The 21,551-nt window shown below is 39.3% G+C and overlaps 1 pseudogene; it reads left to right on the top strand.

The window, feature by feature from the left end:
* The window catches only part of LOC101282775 (ADP-ribosylhydrolase ARH3-like), a 107,989-nt pseudogene extending 87,002 nt beyond the window's left edge, over nucleotides 1-20,987 (top strand).
* Nucleotides 20,988-21,551: the final 564 nt, after the last annotated feature.

Raw genomic sequence — 21,551 nt, 5'->3', positions numbered from 1 at the left:
GGTGGGGTTGGGGGAAGGGTCCATCTATTCGTGCCCAGTCTTTTTGGTTATTGTCACAACCTCAGTGAAAGGCAGGCTTCTACTTTAGTTTCAGTGATTAGCTTCACAAACTCTTGACAGGTTTAAGCCCTGTATAAAAAGAGGGAAAATATGACTGCTGAATGTGGAAGGTGTTAGTGTTCTTTGGGTTTGTTTTTGATTATTTTAAAGTCTAAATATGTTTCCTCTGCTGGTGCCCAGTTGCTATTTATTTGGCTTTAGCCTTTGATCCCCCTTATGCTGGCACATCATAAAAAACATATTCCTGCTCAAGTCTTATATTATGTAGTTTGTTTCTGCTCAGGGTGCTCACCAGGCAGGGCTGTACCCACTGAATAAACCTCTCTTTGTTTTTGATAGACTCCAGGTGTTTATCGCTATAAGTTAGTAATGGAGTGAACCGCAAGAAGCTAACTGGAAAAAGAAGGAATTGAGGAAAATTCTGAGTTTGATAACTTAGGAGTCTGCCTTCTGGCAAAACCCTCAAGGGAATAAATAGTCTAAGAAAAGGGGGCCTTGCTTCTGCTTCCTAATCTAGTTGGATGAAATTGGGGTTTTAGTAGGCATAGATGTTCATTCATTTTATTTCTTCTGTGAGTTTCTCTGAAAGTGGCCCACGAGCCTTTTTTCCCCCGTGCATTTTCATCATGGTACTGAAATGAATAATGATGGTGATTCCAGAAGAGATTACTGATATGTGTATTCTTGATCTCAGCTAGAGGGATTAATGCCAGAAGCAATTTTCTACCTGTGGTAACTTTTTCTTTCCTCTTTTGAGGTGGGAGGACAGGGGACAGCAATAATATTGGCATGAATGTCTAATAACTAGTGAAAGTAATCAGAAGAGTTCCCCTCTTTTCCTTTCACTTTTCAATTGGAATTCTTATTTTTGCATTTCTTTTCTGTTCAAACAGGCATGGTTTTAGGGGGTTAGAGGGCAATTTAAGGGCATTTTGTGACTGTGAACAAGATTATTGAAAAGTTTGCCCATTTGGAAATGTCTACTTTCCTTTCTCTGTTTATACAAACATATATGGTTCCTTCTGTGTTAAGGATCAAAGCTATCTATATTTTGGACACCTTCAGGACCCAAGAACTAAGGTCCAGTCCTCTGGGAAATGCAAATTTGCTATCAGTAAACTCAGACTCCTGATTTTTCATAAATTATTTTTTCATCTGGTCTAAGTATTACAGTCTTAGGCATAATAAAAATTTGTGGGCAAATAAGAAGATTGTGGGGTTAAAAAAGCACTCAGACAAAGTGTATTAAAAAAAGATACAGAGTCTAAGGAATATACATTCCATAAAGTACTACTATGATGAAATAAGAAAGTACTACTTTAAGAAAATTTTGAGCACGTGCTAGACATTGTTCTAATATCTTTCCATGAGTTAAGACGTTTAATTCTCCCACTGACTGATCTATGAGGTAGTCACTAATATTATCTTTATCTATTGAGGAGGAAACTGAGGCATAAAGAACTCAGCTCGTTTGCTCCAACAACAAGAGACTGGCATAGACAGGAATAAATCATAGGCAGTTTGGCTCTAAAGTTTGGGTTTTGTGCCAGGTTTGTGTAAGATGCAAATAAGGATGGGTTAAATTTCCTAACTTCCAGAAATGTATGCTGCTTAAACAGAATTTTTAGTTAACAATATTTTATTTGAAATGTTTATGAGAAATAAGCTTCATAAAATGGATAATTGAATGTTAAATGTTCTATTATCTTGCTTGATGTTTTTACCACACAATATATAGTGGGACTGACATGATACGTCAACTCAAAAGTTAACATGTTTGACTTTCTCTGCACAGAGTTTTATAATATCATTTAAAAACTCAATTTGGTGTCTACTTTCCATGTCTAAATAGTGTGAACAATAAATGTCTATATTTCATCTCAACCAAAAATAGTACTCATAGAAACACAATTTAAAGAGACAAAAATCTATTCTTACTTTGATCTTTCCAGAGCAATAAGTTGTTTGCCCTTTCTTTCTTTCTTTCCTTTTCTTTCTCTCTCTCTCTCTTTCTTTTTCTGGACTACAGTGTTAATCCAATTGAAAATCGTCAACCTCAAATTAGGTTTTTAAATTCCCCAGATAAAAAATTAAGAAATTCCTATTTCTTTATTATCTTAGAAAAAAAGGGTAGCTATTAAGTAGAAATTGGAAAGAAAATCAGACCCTAAAGAAACTCTTCAGTTAGCTGTCCCAAAGGAAAAGGAATATTTAAGACACCAGCAATCGGCTTGGGCATTTGAGTCCTCTGTTTATGTGCCAATAAAAGGACTAGGTTGGCATTCTTTTAAATGAAGTTTTATTTTATTATTATTATTTTTCTGGCTGCACCACATGGCATCTTAATTCCTGGACCAAGGATCGAACCTGTGGCCCCTACAGTGGAAGCATGGAGTCCTAACCACTGGACTGCCAAGGAATTCCCTTGGTTGGCATTCTTAATAACCACACACCCCTACTTATTGAAAATACATTTTCCTGTTTGGAGCCATGTGGTTGAGAGGGAAGGATTGAGAAGGTAGCAAAAATTTTGTTTTTAGGATGCACTATTTGGAAGTACTGTGTTCTTGGACCCTCTTCACAGACATTTCTGGATCCATTTATATTCTATTTACAAAGACACATAGTCCTTTTTGGACATGCTCCCACCTCTGTACTCCACAACACAAATTGTTTAAGAGTGTACGTGAACAATGGCAGAATATGGCATTTCTTTCTTTCTTCTTTATGCTTCTCAGAATATATATGGTGGTATTTACATGTGTGTGGAGCAGGTCTTCAGGCATCTCTGTAAAGGTCAATACAAAGGGGTTGAAATTGCCCCTGGACAGTCCATGCAAGATGCCCTTTTAGGTACCTTGCCGTTCATGAGTTTTACCTGGCTAAAGCTTTTCCCAGGAGTGGACCTGGGCTTAGCATGTAGGTCAACAGAAAATCTACCATTTAATCAGCTGTAGCCCTATCCAGCAGGCATTGAACTTAACAATTCTCCCATGGAGAGTACACACAGCTGGTGCCAAAAGACCAAGGGTGGCTCCAAACAAGGCCAGGGTTGCCTGCTCATTTGCACCGTGATGAAGAGTCGAGGAATAAATCACTTCTTCTCTCACTCCAAGCTGCCGCCTACTGCAACGCCTCCCACAACAGTGATAACAACACCCACCACCAGGGCAGCAGCACCAGCAGAAAGGTGCACACCCCTAGTCTCTCCTTGCGTTTATCGCTGCCTCCCCTTTTCCTCTCCAGCTGCCCAATTCTTATCATAGATTTTTGTCTCAAGAAACAATATTTGGAGACTAACACCCAAAGGATATGCATTTTATCCATGTCTTCAATTTTTCTAACATTTGCCAGTCTACCAGACAGTTGTATACTTTACCAAATTATTTTGTCACCCAGTGGAATTTACTGAACTGTATTTGGCATCATGCTCTCAGTAAGCACTGAGGCAGGTGAGGAGAAGCATTCATAAGAAATGATTGTAGTCTTCTTTTCTTTTAATTAAAATTTTTAAATTTTATTTTATCTTTGGCTGCGTTGAGTCTTTGTTGCTCTGCGTGGGCTTTCTCTGGTTGTGGTGAGTGGGGGCTACTCTTCGTTGCGATGCACAGGCTTCTCATTGCAGTGGCTTCTCTTGTCATGGAACACGGGCTCTAGGCATGAGGGCTTCAGTAGTTGTGGCACACAGGGTTAGTTGCTCCAAGGCATGTGGGATCTTCTCGGGCCAGGGCTGCGAACCCGTGTCCCCTGCATTAGCAGACAGATTCTTATCCATTGTGCCACCAGGGAAGTCCCTGTAGTCTTTATTGAATCAATGTTCTTAAGTGTGTTGTTTATCAGTGTCTTCTTTATGAGTCCCCAAAGAGATATTTCTGTTAAGCCTAGGCCAGGGAAGGCTGTCCTCCTGATCAACTCGTATATTTCTATCTTACGGACAGGAGGCATCTTATGACTGCTAACTCAACAAATATTCAAGTAAACAAAATCTTAAGATCGTAGCAAGAATATGCAACTTTCATGTTGCTGCCAATTATTTCGTCAAACAAATGAGCTCCAATTCATTTGAAATAAAGCTGTTCTATCACTGATCATGAAACATGCCAAAGTCTTTAAATGCTGTGGGGAAAATTGTCTGGGTTTTGGCATTTCCATTCATGAGAGATATCTATGCTTCCAGGTAGATGAGAATGGTGATGATGACGATTTTTTTTTTTTAGGAGATTTTGTTTTTTTGTTTTTTCCTTTTTTAATCTACTCATATGATTTCAAGGATTTTTGCTTTTGGTTAATTAGTAAGAAATTGGAGGTACTGAGGAGGTAAATGGTAATTTAGAAATTCTGTTGTGCTAAGGCAGAGAAATTTATCAAAGTAAAGAAAGAAAATAAATCCCAGGGACTACCAGGCTCCAGAGATTCTACCGTAGTATTGAAATTTTAATTGGCTGATTTACTTTATATCAATTTCATTTGAATCAAAAAGGCATAGGCTTTAAATTGGGAAAGACTGGACTTTGAAAAATAAAGAACAAAAGACTTGAAAAATTAGGGACAAAAATTAACCTCAGTACCCATGGAATAGTGGTCCTGGATCAGCAGCCTCAGCATCACCATCACCTATGGACTTGTAAGAAATGCAGATTCATCTAAGACAATACAAACTCTGAGAGAGGGGCCAATAATCTTTTTAGTAAGGCCTGCCAGTGATTCTGATGCTCGATATAGAAGTTGGAGAACCGCTGCCCTAGAACAAATCTAAAATTACCCTATGATGATGGTAGTGAGTCAAACATTCTCTCACCCAGAATGATTATTCATAGGCCTGATCTCTCAGAAGGAATTGTTCCAGGCTATGGTATAAAAAAATACCACTTAGGGAAGTTTATAGCAATACAATCCTACCTCAAGAAACAAGAAAAATATCAAATAAACAGCTTAAGCTTACACCTAAGCAATTAGGGAAAGGAGAACAAAAAAACCCCAAAGTTAGCAGAAGGAAAGAAATCATAAAGATCAGATCAGAAACAAATGAAAAAGAAATGAAGGAAACAATAGCAAAGATCAATAAAACTAAAAGCTGGTTCTTTGAGAAGGTAAACAAAATTGATAAACCATTAGCCAGACTCATCAAGAAAAAAAAGGGAGAAGACTCAAATCAACAGAATTAGAAATGAAAAAGGAGAAGTAACAACTGACCCTGCAGAAATACAAAGAATCATGAGGGATTACTACAAGCAACTATATGCCAATAAAATGGACAACCTGGAAGAAATGGACAAATTCTTAGAAAAGCACAACCTTCCGAGACTGAACCAGGAAGAAATAGAAAATATGAACAGGCCAATCACAAGTAACGAAATTGAAACTGTGATTAAAAATATTCCAACAAACAAAAGCCCAGGACCAGATGGCTTCACAGGTGAATTCTATCAAACATTTAGAGAAGAGCTAACACCTGTCTTTCTCAAACTCTTCCAAAATATAACAGAGGGAGGAACACTCCCAAACTCATTCTACGAGGTCACCATCACTCTGATACCAAAACCAGACAAAGATGTCACAAGAAAAGAGAATGACAGGCTAATATCACCGTTGAACATAGATGCAGAAATCCTCAAAAAATATGAGCAAACAGAATCCTACAGCATATTAAAATGATCATACACCATGATCAAGTGGGGTTTATCCCAGGAATGCAAGGCTTCTTCAATATACGCAAATTAATCAATGTGATACACCATATTAACAAACTGAAGGATAAAAACCATGGGATAATCTCAATAGATGCAAAAGCTTTCGACAAAATTCAACACCAATTTATGATAAAAGCTCTCCAGAAAGTAGACATAGAGGGAACTTACCTCAACATAATGAAGGCCATATATGATAAACCCACAGCCAACATCATTCTCAATGGTGAAAAATTGAAACCATTTCCTCTGAAATCAGGAACAAGACATGGATGCCCACTCTCACCACCATTATTCAACATAGATTTGGAAGTTTTAGCCACAGCAATCAGAGAAGAAAAAGAAATAAAAGGAATCCAAATCAGAAAAGAAGTAAAACTGTCACTGTTTGCAGATGACATGATAGTATACATAGAGAATCCTAAAGATGCTACCAGAAAACTACTAGAGTTAATAAATGAATTTGGTAAAGTAGCAGGATACAAAATTAATACACAGAAATCTCTTGCATTCCTATACACTAATGATGAAAATTCTGAAAGAGAAATTAAGGAAACATTCCCATTTACCACTGCAACAAAAAGAATAAAATACTTAGGAGTAAACCTACCTAAGGAGAAAAAAAACCTGTATGCAGAAAACTATAAGACACTGATTAAAGAAATTAAAGATGGTACAAACAGATGGAGAGATATACCATGTTCTTGGATTGAAAGAATTAACATTGTGAAAATGACTATACTACCCAAAGCAATCTACAGATTCAATGCAATCCCTATCAAACTACCTATGGCATTTTTCACATAACTAGAACAAAAAATTTCACAATTTGTATGGAAACATAAAAGACCTTGAATAGCCAAAGCAATCTTGAGAAAGAAAAATGGAGCTGGAGGAATCAGGCTCCCTGGCTTCAGACTATACTACAAAGCTACAGTAATCAGACAGTATTATACTGGCACAAAAACAGAAATATAGATCAATGGAACAGGATAGAAAGCCCAGAGATAAACCCACACACATATGGTCACCTTGATAAAGGAGGCAAAAATATACATTGGCGAAAAGACATCCTCTTCAATAAGTGGTGCTGGGAAAACTGGACAGCTACATGTAAAAGAATGAAATTAGAACACTTCCTAACACCATACACAAAAATAAACTCAAAATGGATTAAAGACCTAACTGTAAGGCCAGACAGTATAAAACTCTTAGAGGAAAACATAGGCAGAATGCTCCATGACATAAATCACAGCAAGATCCTTTTTGACCCATCTTCTAGAGAAATGGAAATAAAAACAAAAATAAACAAACGGGACCTAATGAAACTTAAAAGCTTTTGCACAGCAAAGGAAACCATAAACAAGACAAAAAGACAGCCTTCAGAATGGGAGAAAATATTTGCCAACGAAGCAACTGACAAAGGATTAATCTCCAAAATACACAAGGAGCTCATGCAGCTCAATATCAAAAAAACAAACGACCCAATCCAAAAATGGCAAAAGACCTACACAGACATTTCTCCAAAGAAGATATACAGATTGCCAACAAACACATGAAAGAATGCTCAACATCACTAATCATTAGAGAAATGCAAATCAAAACTACAATGAGGTATCACCTCACACCGGTCAGAATGGCCATCATCAAAAAATCTACAAACAATAAATGCTGGAGAGGGTGTGGAGAAAAGGGAACTGTCTTGCACTCTTGGTGAGAATGTAAATTGATACAGTCACTATGGAGAACAGTATGGAGGTTCCTTAAAAAACTAAAAATAGAACTACCATATGACACAGCAATCCCACTATTGGGCATATATCCTGAGAAAACCATAATTCAAAAAGACACATGTACCACAATGTTCATTGCAGCACTCTTTACAATAGCCAGGACATGGAAGCAACCTAAGTGTCCATCAACAGATGAATGGATAAAGAAGATGTGGCACATATATACAATGGAATATTATTCAGCCATAAAAGGAAATGAAATTGAGTTATTTGTAGTGAGGTGGATGGACCTAGAGTCTGTCATACAGAATGAAGTAAGTCAGAAAGAGAAAAATAAATACCGTATGCTAACACATATATAGGGAATCTATAAAAAAAAGGTTCTGATGAACCTAGCGGCAGGACAGGAATAAAGACGCAGATGTAGAGAATGGACTTGAGGATATGGGGAGGAGGAAGTGTAAGCTGGGATGAAGTGAGAGAGTGGCATAGACATATATACACTACCAAATGTAAAATAGATAGCTAGTGGGAAGTAGCTGCATAGCACAGGGAGATCAGCTTGGTGCTTTGTGACCCCCTAGAAGGGTGGGATAGGGAGGGTGGGAGGGACTCGCAAGAGGGAGGGCGTATTGGGATATATGTATACATAGAGCTGATTCACTATGTTATACAGCAGAAACTAACACAACATGGTAAAGCAATTACACTCCAATCAGGATGTTAAAAAAAAAATTACCACGGACTTCCCTGGTGGTCCAGTGGTTAAGACTTTGCTTTCCAATGCAGGGGGTTAGGCTCTATCCTTGGTCGGGGAGCTAAGATCCCACATGCCTTATGGCCAAAAAACCAGAACATAAAACAGAAGCTGAATTGTAACAAATTTAATAAAGACTTTAAAAAATGGTCCACATCAAAAAAAAAATCTAAAATAATAAAAATAAACAAACAAAAAAAGCATGAAATCATTGTACAAATCTTCCAGCCTCCCCAGCCCCAAGGAAAATATTTCTCAGAGCATCTTCAGGGCAACTGAGCCCCAGTTTTCTACTGGGGTTATTTGACTATTTGCAAACTTCACTGACTTTTCTCCCATCTCACGTCTCTGATTTTCTCATGTAAGTTTCCTGGCCTCACTTTCCCAAATAAACCAGCTGTACCCAAATCTGAATCACAAGGTCTGCTTTTCAGGAAGTAAGCTGGAAATCAAAAACCCAATGCTGGGCTTCCCTGGTGGCGCAGTGGTTGAGAGTCCGCCTGCCGATGCAAAGGACACGGGTTCGTGCCCCCGTCCAGGAGGATCCCACGTGCCACGGAGCGGCTGGGCCCGTGAGCCATGGCCGCTGAGCCTGCACGTCCGGAGCCTGCGCTCCGCAATGCGAGAGGCCACAATAGTGGCCCGCGTACAGCAAAAAAAAAAAAAAAAAAAAAAGAATGCTGTAAACAACAAACACATTTAATGAGACATAAGTTAAAAAAAAAAATACTAGATGAAGGATCACTGATCAATTTATATATTCCCCTGAATTACAAGGTATTGATTCAAACAGAGAAGTTATACAAATTTTATGAATCATCAATACATTTATCTCCATATGGTACTTTTTGTTCAAAGAGGGAACAGTTTGCTATGATCTGGTGAGCTTTTCAGTGCGTATATATTAGCTGTGGCTGAACTGGCTGAACTGTCACGCCCAGAGGTCTCCTGGGGGAAAGGTCAGACCTTGTGATTTAGAATTGCTGAGCAGCACCTCTAGGAACATGAAGTATTCATAAAAATGGAAGTTAGTCATACAATACTTATTAATTCTGTCTTTTGCTAGTTTTTTTTTTTTTTTGCGATACGTGGGCCTCTCACTGTTGTGGCCTCTCCCATTGCAGAGCACAGGCTCCGGACCTGCAGGCTCAGCAGCCATGGCTCATGGGGCATAGCCACTCTATGGCACGTGGGATCTTCCCGGACCGGGGAACGAACCCGTGTCCCCAGCAACGGCAGGCGGACTCTCAACCACTGCGCCACCAGGGAAGCCCTGTCTTTTGCTAGTTTTGAAATTATGAAAATCATAATGTTCATTCTATAAAATAAAAACAAACATTATAATATTTTTTCAAAGGAATATTAAAGCCTCTTATAGTTCCCATCACTTCTCTACATCTTGCCAAAGTCCTGCTTACTTATTTATTCTTCAGAGGTAGTTACTGTGAAGTTTGGGGGTCTAGTAGCTTTCTAGAATTTTTCCAGCCTATGGAAATGTAAAAATATAACATTTTTTAGCACGAATTAAAATATATATCCTATTTTGCTACTTGTTTTTTTTCCATTAAATTATATTGCGGGACAAGTTTCTGTAGCTAGAATTTTCAGAAAATATAATTATGAAGAATCAATCAATGTACAAGGTACGGTAGCTCAAGTTGCTATGTTATGAGAGGATCAAATTATTTGCTCTCTGTAGGTCTATAGTGTGGTTAGGAAAAAAGCACTAATGTTAGTGAATCAGAACAATTAAGAGCTGAATTGCCAGGGATGACTTTATGTGTGGTTTGGTAATGAAGACATGTGAGATATATCAGTTAGGCTTGATTGCCGAAAAGTTGTTTATATAAGAAGAGGCAGTTAAAATGCAAAGAATCAGGACAAGTAAAACAGAAGTGATGGTGGGATGGTCCTAAATGTTGCAACTTTTCACAAGCAGGAGCAAAGTCATAATAATAAGAATGGCAGAACTGAGCGAGGCATCTGGAAGGATAAATTAAAAGACTGGTCTGGGGCTTCCCTGGTGGCGCAGTGGTTGAGAGTCCGCCTGCCGATGCAGGGCACACGGGTTCGTGCCCCGGTCCGGGAAGATCCCACATGCCGCGGAGCGGCTGGGCCCGTGAGCCATGGCCACTGAGCCTGCGCGTCCGGAGCCTGTGCTCCGCACCGCAACGGGAGAGGCCACAACAGTGAGAGGCCCGCGTACCACAAAAAAACAAAACAAAACAAAAGACTGGTCTGGAGGGAAGGCGATTGTTTGGGATTAGTGGGAAACCCATTGGATTAGTGGGAGAGTGGTAGTACATTTGACAAGAAGGCAGATGAATTTAGACTTGAATTTAAATGTTTAAATAAAATACTTAAATAAAAAGAAAAATGAAGACATTATGTAATATGGCCAAGAAGGAATATCTTTCCTTTTCACACTTATCTAATAGATACCTCAGCTTTTTGAAAAGCAAACACACATACACACACAAAGCCCTTCCTTTTCAAGCAGTTTCGTAAGAAGAGTAATTTTTAACAGTATCTAGTTTTGTAGGATGCATATTTCAGTAATTAATATTTAAATTTGAACTAGCATGATTTTATTATGTGATAATCGAGAAACTCAGCTATTGATTTGCATAAGAGTTAACCCCAGGGGACTAGATGTATGGATTTAGAAACTATTTCGGGTATGTGTTGAAGTATAATTTGTATCTATATTTTTTCTAATAAGATGGTTCATTCTGAACCACAATCAACTCACCACTTGTCACTCATTAACTACTGTTCATGGTAGTAGTTTTATTTTTAAAATATACTGTCAAAAATTAAATACAAAGAAAACATATTAAAAGCAGCAAGGGAAAAACAACAAATAACACACAAGGGAATCCCCATAAGGTTAACAGCTGATCTTTCAGCAGAAACTCTGCAAGCCAGAAGGGAGTGGCAGGACATATTGAAAGTGTTGAAGGAGAAAAACCTGCAACCAAGATTACTCTACCCAGCAAGGATCTCATTCAGATTTGATGGAGAAATTAAAACCTTTACAGACAAGCAAAAGCTGAGAGAGTTCAGCACCACCAAACCAGCTCTACAACAACTGCTAAAGGAACTTCTCTAGGCAAGAAACACAAAAGAAGGAAAAGACCTACAATAACAAACCCCAAACAATTAAGAAAATGGGAATGGGAACACACATATCGATAATTACCTTAAATGTAAATGGACTAAATGCTCCCACCAAAAGACACAGATTGGCTGAATGGATACAAAAACAAGACCCATATATTTGCTGTCTACAAGAGACCCACTTCAGACCTAGAGACACATACAGACTGAAAGTAAGGGGATGGAAAAAGGTATTTCATGCAAATGGAAACCAAAAGAAAGCTGGAGTAGCAATCCTCATATAAGTTTTATATATATATATATATATATATATATATATGTAGTTTGCTTGAGTGCAGTGTTTTTTGTTTTCTGTACTGAATTCATTAGCATGGGTCGGTATAAAATTTAGCATAGGTCAATATGTAATTTGTAAACTAATAAGGTCTTAAAGTGAGGAATTAAGTCTTTTAAATTTAATTATTTATTGTAAAGAGCAGAATAGCATACATAAACAGGTGCCTAAGGAAAACTTGTATTCTAATATGGAACTCTCATGAACACCTTTCTTTTTTTCTTCTAACAGTATGATAGTAGGCCATTTGATTATTTTTATGGCTTTAACTTTACAACAATGAAATATTCGTAAATTTTAAAAAGTATTTTTCTTTATTTGATGCGGGTGGGATACTGGAGAAATGAAAGGTCAAACATCTATTGAGGAATCCATACTTGTCTATATATTGTGTACTTTTATTTCAAGAACTGATTTAAAATTCCTAAAAGGATGCTATAATAAGTTATTATGCCATTTTACAGACTGAATTAAGTGAATTTCAGGGAGGTATGAAACTTGCCTAAGGCTATCCAGCTACCAAGCGGTAGAAGTGAGAATTAAATCCAGGTATACCTATAAAAAAAAATAAAATAAAATAAAAATAAAAAAAAAAAAAAAGAAGGCGAGGGCAGCACCAGGGTATGGGGTTGTTAGTTTTATAGGGGTGAGTAATTTCATACGCTGATGAGTGGGAGGAGTATTCCAGCTATTTTGGGGAAGGGGTGGGGATTTCTAGGAATTGAGCCACCGCCCACTTTTTGACCTTTATGGTCATCCTTGGAACTGTCGTGGCACCTGTGGGTGTGTCGCTTAGCTTGCTGATGTGTTACAATGAGTGTATACTGAGGCTCAAGGTCTAGTGGAAGTAGACTCGTCCGCCATCTTGGACCTATTTTGTTCTAATCAGTTTATGTTGTGTCCTCGGGCTATGTAATTCTTTTAAAGGTTGTGCCCTGCCCCCTTTCCTCCTGTTTCATATTGAATATATAATATTTACCAGAGTATGTTTTAATAATTAATACATGATATATTGTATAATTAATTTATATATCATATATATAATGATATCTATAGGTATTTGTTCTAATAAGTCATTAAAAAAAAAAAAAAACTATTTCTGTAGGACCCTATTGTGACAGTTAATTACACAACTTACTGCACCTTAAATTGTGCTATCCCCCCTCCAATATGGCAAGCTAATAGAAACTTTCTGTTATGCCAAGGCTAGTTGAGGGTATTGCATGAGTTTAGTATGCGGAAATGCCCTGCGTTTAGCAGTCTGTTCCAACCGTCTTTGTCAGTCAGCTGACAAATGACTGTCTTCACCACGCCGTCACACATTGGTCACTGCTCTAGTCTCATCTCCCTCAGCCTCCCACAGCATGTGCCACAATTGCGATCCCTCTCTTGTCAGCTAGAGGTCCTCCTCTCTGGATATTAAAAATTATTTCCCTATGTAACTACAATACTGTTAACACACAATATTGAAGAAATTATATTCCTACACAATAATATTACCTAATAAGGAGTTGCTATTCAAATTTCCCCAATTGTCTCTCTCATATAATATCATTTATTTTAACAGGTTTTTGAGGTATAGTTGACAAACAATAATCCGTGTTCACACACACACATACATACACCCCATGAAGACTTCACCAAAATCAAAATGTCCATCACCTCAGAAAGTTTCTTAATATCTTTTTGTAATTCTTCCTTCCCATCGTTCCTTGCCCTTCCCAATGGCCATGCAACCATTGATCTGCTTTCTATTTGCATTTTCTAGAATTTTGTGTAAATGGAATCATACAGTGTATACTTTTTTCTAACTGGCTTCTAACTCAGCATGAATATTTAAATCTTCATCCACATTGTTGTATATATCAGTAATTCATTTCTGTTTATTGCTGAATAGTATTCCATTATATGTATGTACCACAATTTATCTATTCACCATTGATGGACATTTGGGTTGTTTCAGTCTTTGTCTATTATAAATAAAGCTGTTGTGAATATTTGTGGACAAAAAAAAAATAAATAAATAAATAAAATATACAAATGGAATAAAGCATATGTTTGGTAATTTTCCAAGACGAAACTTTTTCTGGCAAAATTATATATGTATATATAGTTTTCCTTTGGCCCACAGGATTCCTGAACATTATGGCATCAAAGTATAATCATCATTGTCTAAGATTCCAGCACTGGATAAGCAGTGTTAGCTGGTTTTGAAACTGACTGAACAGTTAGCAAGATTTGTTTACTTCTGCTTCTCAGATGAAGATCAAATGAACAAATTCCAAGCAAATGGTATAATAGAAGGAGACAAGAGAAAATGAGTAACAATATTCTGCTGCTGACCTTTCCCCCTGTATTAAGATGTGATGTTCAAGGATAAATATGATTTTCCCAAGGAAAGCAGCAGAATGTTATGGTGTTACAAATGTGTATTTTTATGCCCTTAAGCCTTGTATAATGTGGTTGATTATCTTCATAAGGGAAGACAGCACCACACTCTTCATAGGAGAAAACAGAACCTCTCCAGCCTTTATATAATAATAAAAGATGTTGGGTGTGTTTTGTTTATTCCCTTTCTAAGTACTATACAAGTTTAAATACGTGATTTGTTTAAAAAAATTCTGAAAGGATGAATTAAATCATTTTCAATAGGATGGAAACATCTTAAAGGCAGAAATTTGGAAAAAGCCAAAGATAGCCTCAATCTACACATACTGCCCAATCTACCTCAGCCTTGTTTTTCAAAATCCAGCTTGTATTTTAGGATTTAAAAGTATTATACCTAAAACTTTCCTCTCTCCCTCTTTCCCATGTTTCTTCCCTTTTTTTTTTTTTCAAGCTTTACGCTGTTGAGAATTTCGTCTACAAATCTGGGGCAGTTTATGGGCACCATTTGTTTTGGTCTACTAATCTTTCCCAGGCTCTCCCTATTTTTAAGACACATTCTAATTTGGAGTCACATGGATCACTTATAAGGAAATGCCTTTTTGTAATCCACTTGCCCCTACATATATTTTTATTCGTAATATTTACACAGCTAATTTGACCAGAGGAGAAACTGCTCTTGGAACATGAGTGATTTCTGCACAGAGAACAAATTTAGTTCCAATCAAGATCTCCGTGATTAGGAACGGGTGTGCAGGGTAATTTGGAATTCAGGGTAGCTACCAAGGCAGCACACACATAGATTTTTAGAGGTCGTGGTGAACTGTTGAAAAGAAACTGGCTAAGATTTGAGCATCATTTGAAGTGGAAAAAGAAAAATAGCTTGTTTTAGGGCTTCCTGCCATTTTCTTCCTTTGGTAACTGAAGTTTTTTTTTTTTTTTTTCTGTTTTGGGAAAAAAGTGAGGCACTGAGGACTCTAATCATAACAAAAAATTGTTCCTCTATAAGCAAGGGATATCTGTCCAGTACACCTCAGAAAAATCAGATATAGGAGATTATAGATGGACTCATTGCTAGGATTAGAATAAGATGAATAGAAGATTACAGTGTTCTCTAATCCAACATGTTTGATACTGGGTTGTTTAGAATTGTTTTGGCTGCAAGTAATACAAACCTGACATAAACTGGTTTCAGATAAAAGAAAATTATAATATTACATCCTAGAAATTCCAGAAGTAAGTGAGACTTCAGGTCTGGCTAGTTTAGTAACTTGGAGACGGCATTGGGACCAGAGTTCTTTGCACTGTCACACTCTGCCTGGGACCATCCAGGCTGTTTCCTCTCCTGGGTGTGAGAGAACAGCCAGGGGTAGTCAGAACTATCCCTTCCTGGGTCACTTCCAGTGGTAGAGAGACAAAAATAATCCTCTCTTTCAAACAGGGTAAGGATCTTTCCCTTCAGTCTGGCTACACTTCTGACTCCATAGAAACAGTCAGGAGAAAGTCACGTGCTCAGGGACTCAGAGTAGTTGAGATCTACCCTAGGAGCTGGGCCGAGTCTCAGCTCCTGTTTTGTTCATTGCAGTATTGAAATACTATTTGTTCGCTGCCATTTGTGGAAAATATTTTTGTGTGCCACAACTTAAATTTTATTCTTATTGGAGAGAATGAAGTTAGTACTGGGAAGTTAGTACTTTTACAGTATAGGATTGGGAAGGGGGAACAAAGAATAAAAGTAATAGAACTATATGATATATAAATTGATTTGTGGGGTTCATCTGGGAAGCTAACCTCCTTTAAAAGTACCGCTTCTGTGGAATAATGCATTCTAAATTTAAAAAAAATCAACTTCCAATTGAGTAGGCTGTGTTTATTCCCTATATTTAACACAGAGGCTGGCATGGGAATAGGTGATCAATAAATATATGTTGAAAACATGTATGACTTTGGGAATACAACCCATTTTTAAATTAAGAATGGCTGTCTGGGGGGCTTCTCTGGTGGCGCAGTGGTTGAGAGTCCGCCTGCTGCTGCAGGGGACACGGGTTCATGCCCTGGTCCGGGAAGATCCCACATGCCGTGGAGCGGCTGGGCCCGTGAGCCATGGCCGCTGAGCCTGCGCGGCCAGAGCCTGTGCTCCGCAATGGGAGAGGCCTGCGTACCGCAAAAAAAAAAAAAAAGAATGGCTGTCTGCAACTCAACCCCTCTTTCAAGGAACTTTCATTGGGAGGTACGGCATATATAAGAAAGTATTAGTGATCAATAGAAGGAAGAGTATAATTAAACACTAAATCGAATACTACCAAGAACTCCAAGTATACAGTGTAGCCATTAAGATCTAAGAGCAACAAGGGACAAAGATAGAAATTATTGGCAGAATATGTATTTTTTGGAAGTTAAGTGAATGTTGGATGTGAAAAAAAATAAAAGGGACAATCAATATTTTATAGTATTTTAAAAACTATAACTTAATAAACTGAAATTTAGAAGAATTCTCACCCTATGTTTGGTAGTTAGGTTCTATAGCTACAGGTGTATGCTAAAAGTATCAATAATAATTTCTTAAATCAAACTGGTATTGTTAACATGTGGTCAAATACTTTTTCAGCCATGTGATTGCAATATGTGTTAGAATTTCATCAGCAATAATTTTAAGAAAAATATTTTTCAGTTTGAAGAACTCACATCGTCAAGGACAATGTCCTAGATGCACTTTCTTTCTTTAGAGCATAGCAGGACCTCGTCATGTTGGAGTAGGTCATTGCCGTTGAGTAATGAATTGAGGAACCTAGGAAGCCTCTCTTGCCTCAAAATATCTCTTCTATTCTACTGTCTCCCTAGCACAATGTCACCACCAAATAGTCATTCCTTTGAGTCAGCCTATGTGCTCTTTTGAAAAGCTAGTCATTCATCCCTTAATATAAAAATAGCCCTAATATATTCTTCCCTCTCTATAATTAAACCTGGTCACTGGGGAAATTCATTAACACATTACTGTTGATTGACACCTGCCATGAACTGCACATTATGTAAATCTCTTGGTTACAAAGATAGATGTAAGCAGTCTCTCTTTGCTTTTTTTTTTAGAAGCCCATCATTTAGTTAAAAGGCAAGCTTAAACACTGTGATGTGATGGGAGGTGTTGCAGGGACGGCAGTGCTGATACACATACTAGGGAGGAAGGAGTGACTGTTTTGTGAGGATTTGGAAGTGTAGCATAAGGCAGCTGACGAAAAGAAGGCTCTGAGTTTTGGTGGGATGAAATTTCTAGGATAAGGAATAGGGACTGATGTGGCAAGATGAAGTAAAGATAGCACAGGTCGTATCTTAATTATTTAAAAATAATTTTATACGTGAAACCTTTTATTAAAATCATCTCTTAAATTGAGACCTTCGTGTAACATTTGTTTTAAATTTAGAATCAAGATTGTAGTCAAACGGGGGCCGGTCCTCGCGGATGGCGGCAGCGGCGGTGATGACGGCGGCGGCCCGCTCCCTCTGCCGCTTCCGAGGCTGCCTGGCGGGTGCGCTGCTCGGGGACTGCGTGGGCGTGGGCGCCGTCGACGAGGCGCGCAACACCGCCGACCTGACTTCAGTCTCGCGTCAGGTCCAGGATCTGGAGCCGGACCCCGGCTTGTCGGGGAGCGCGCGGCCAGAAGCACTCTGCTACACCGACGACACGGCCGGCCGGGGCCGGGGCGCTGGTGCAGTCTCTGCTGGCCAAGGGGGCCTTCGACGAGGTGGACACGGCTCACCGGTTTGCTCAGGAGTACAAGAAAGACCCTGACGGGGTTATGGTGCTGGAGTGATCACCGTCTTCAGGAAGCTCCTGAGCCCCGAGTGCCGTGATGGCTTTGAGCCATCCCGGCCCAGTTTAATGGCAAAGGCTCCAACGGCAACGGGGGCGCCATGCGGGGGGCCGGCATCTCCCCGGCCTATAACAGCGTCCAGGATGTGCAGAAGTTTGCCCGGCTCTCGGCCCAGCTGACACACGCCTCCTCCCTGGGTTACAAGGGTGCCATCCTGCAGGCCCTGGCTGCGCACCTGGCTTTGCAGGGTGAGTCGTCCAGTGAGCCCTTCCTTGAACAACTCCTGGCCCGTATGGAGGAGCTGGACAGTGACACCCAAGAAGTGTCAGGTGCCCGGGAGCTGGGCATGGAGGAGCGTCGTACTCCAGCTGACTGAAGAAGATTGGGGAGCTTCTAGAGCAGAACGCAGTGACCAGAGAGGAGGTGGTGTCCAAGCTAGGGAGTGGCATCGCTGCCTTTAAATCTGTGCCCACCGCCATCTATTGCTTCCTGTGCTGCATGGAGCCTGACCCCGAGATCCCCTCTGCCTCCAGAGGACTCTCATCTATTCCATCTCACTGGTGGGGACACAGACACCATTGCCACCATGGCTGGGGCCACTGCTGGTGCCTACTATGGCATGGAACAGGTGCCAGAGAGCTGGCAGCAAAGCTGTGAGGGCTGTGAGCAGACTGACGTCCTGGCCCAGAGCCTGCACCGGGTCTTCCAGGAGAGTCTGTGAGGGCCACAGTTGCTGGAGCTCCGCCATACCCAGCAGGACCAACTACAGCTCCGATTGGAAACCCTGGGCTCCCTGCCTTGGTCTTCCTGCAGTGTGGCCGGAGTGCACCCTTGGGGCTGGGGACTCCTTTGGGGAGGTCACTGAACAGTGAGGGAGGGACGGGTGCCTTCTGGTGCTGGGTTCCTGGCTTCTGCAGAGCCTCGGTGCTCCTGGCTCCTCTGTCAGACATAAGGGACCGGGGCCGGTTTTATTTTGGAGCAGTACTTGTGGCGTTTTCCTTTATTATCTAGGACATGGGATTTGGGGAGGTGGAAATGATCTGCAGCATCATTTCTCCTTGTTGGGATTTAACCAATTTGCCAGGAAGCCTGCCTTTGACTGCGCAGGGCCCCTGAGTGCCAGGTTTATATGGATCAGGAGGCGGACACGTGAATCTAGCTGATCTAGATGCACACCTGGCCCTTGGCTGTCATGGGTCTTGTTAACAGCTTCCAGACGAAGTCACAGAGCAATAAACAGTTTTTTAAATCCCCCCCCCAAAAAAAAAGATTGTAGTCAATTAATAACCCTTGACAACAGAATGTGTTAAGACAAATATTACAAGATATGTCTGAATATTGTGGTGATGTCACTCTTGTTCTCCTTCATCTCCCAAATACATAACAGATGAAGGTAAAGTGACAGACATGTACACAAATGATGGTAATAACTGTAGGAGTTGAAGTTACTCATGACTGACAAACCGTCAGAACATTCCTTGCTTTTTTTCCAAATACTCCTCCTCAAGTCAGCAACAATTTCCTGTGCAAAATACCAGAACAATTTCTCCCAAGACTCTGGCTCACAGTCATCACCCAGACATTATTTCTAAATTATTGTAAATATTAATTTAGACCGTAAGTTCTGATGGTAAGATACACGAATGTGTATGTTGATTGTTCAATAAACCTGATTCACAGCACTATCATCAATCATAGGTTACATTTATGTGATTGTCAACCCATAAGAAACCACCATCCATGTCTGAAGCCTGAGCTGTAAGACTTACATCTCAAAGCACTTGCAGGGTTCCCAGTCCTCCCTTCAAGTATGAATCATGGGATCACAAGATTTCTCAATCTTGGTACTTATTAACATTTTGAGCCAGATAATTTTTTGGGGGGGGGGTGAAGGGGACTTCCCTTAGCAACATCCCTCGCCACTACCCACTAGATGCCAGAAGACCACCCTCCCCCTGACCCCACCAAGTTGTGGCAACCAAAAATGTCTTCTGACATTGCCAAATATCGTCTGGGGGGCAGAATTGTTTCTGGCTGAGAACCACTGGGTTACATACCTACCAATAGTCACTCTTCAGTAATGTAATTGATATTGTTTATAGATATATTTTATAGGGCCATAATGTGTTGAAAAGAAGTCTACAAATGACTCATTGAGAAAGAATGGCAGACCAACCAGATCAACACCCATGGCCAATAATACATCAGAACTCACTTGACCACAGATGACGGTATAGAACTCAGTCAGGAGGCAGTGAAGTGGGAGGTGAACCACGTGGTGTGATACAACAGATTTCTTTCTGTGTGTGACTTATTTTCTGCTTTTAAAAGTAACACATGAGTCCGTTTTTGAAAAAAAAAATAACATATATAGGAGTATGAAGAAGAAAACAAAAATTAGCCCTATTATCACCACCAGGAGACAATGGTTATTGTGGTAAATTATATATTTTTTCTAACGTTCACTGCTTTCCCATGTGATGTGCAGGGTCTTCTCTGAGAGAGATTATTCCTCTGGCCTCAGTGAAGCCAGTCTTGTCCCTAGGGCTTGCTTTGGCCAATGAAATATGAGCTACTTCTAGGTACAGTCTTTAAAATCATCACATGGTTTCTCCTTGGCCCTTTTCTCTCTGCCATGAGAAAAACAAAGTACTAAAGAAGGGATGTTCTTTAAGAATAAATAGTAGGACAAAGAGGACACATGAAGGAGAGCTATACTGACTCTCTGCTGGCATGAAATTTAACCTTTACTGTTTAAAAAAAAAATTTTTTTTAATGTGGACCTTTCTTTTAGTCTTTATTGAATTTGTTACAATATTGCTTCTGTTTTATGTTTTGGTTTTTTGGCTGCGAGGCATGTGGGATATTAGCTCCCTGACCAGTCATCGAACCTGCACCCCCTGCATTGGAAGGCTAAGTCTTAACCACTGGACCACCAGGGAAGTCCCCCTTTATTGTTACACCACTAAATTTTAGGATTATTTGTTACTGCAGCATAACCTCATAAAATCTAACTTATAGTATATTTTATTCTAGTCTTCTTATATACATATGTGTGAATAATGAATAAAATATAAATATATTATTTAAAATATGTACATTTCTATACAAATATATATTTATAATTGGGGTAATTTTCACTTTACATGTTTCTTTGTGATTTTTTTATCTCTTTGATAATTTCAGGTATAATTATCCCTCTGTAACATGAATTTTGATAAATGCCTGGCATTCCATTGTACTAAGTCAACCCCCCCCCACGTTATTATACTTTTACTTTATTTTCAATTAACACTCTTACATATAACATCCCCACACAGAAGTCTTTGGTGCATCTCTGATAATTTTCTTAGGATAAGTCAAGGAAGTGACATTGCTGGGTAAAGAGGGTGAACATTGGGAAGGCTTTTAGTAGAGATCAGAGTTGCTTACCATAATTATCACACTCATGGACTCCGTCCAGGGTGGATCAAGGTGTTATTTCTTCACATCCTCAGCAACACTGAAGATTGACATAAAATTCAAGAAGAAGAACTTTGAAAATGTCCGGGAGTAAAATACTATCTTTTTTTCAGTTTCTTTTCCTGACTTGCTAGTGAAATGATTTTTTTTTTTTTGCATGTCATTTTAAATGCTCTGCCCCTTATTTTCAAGGTCAATAGGAAA

The sequence above is a fragment of the Orcinus orca genome, chromosome 12 (assembly GCF_937001465.1).
Source record: "Orcinus orca chromosome 12, mOrcOrc1.1, whole genome shotgun sequence".
Lineage (NCBI taxonomy): Eukaryota > Metazoa > Chordata > Mammalia > Artiodactyla > Delphinidae > Orcinus > Orcinus orca.
Note: the sequence above shows the minus strand (reverse complement) of the source record. Positions and strands in the feature narration are given on the sequence as shown.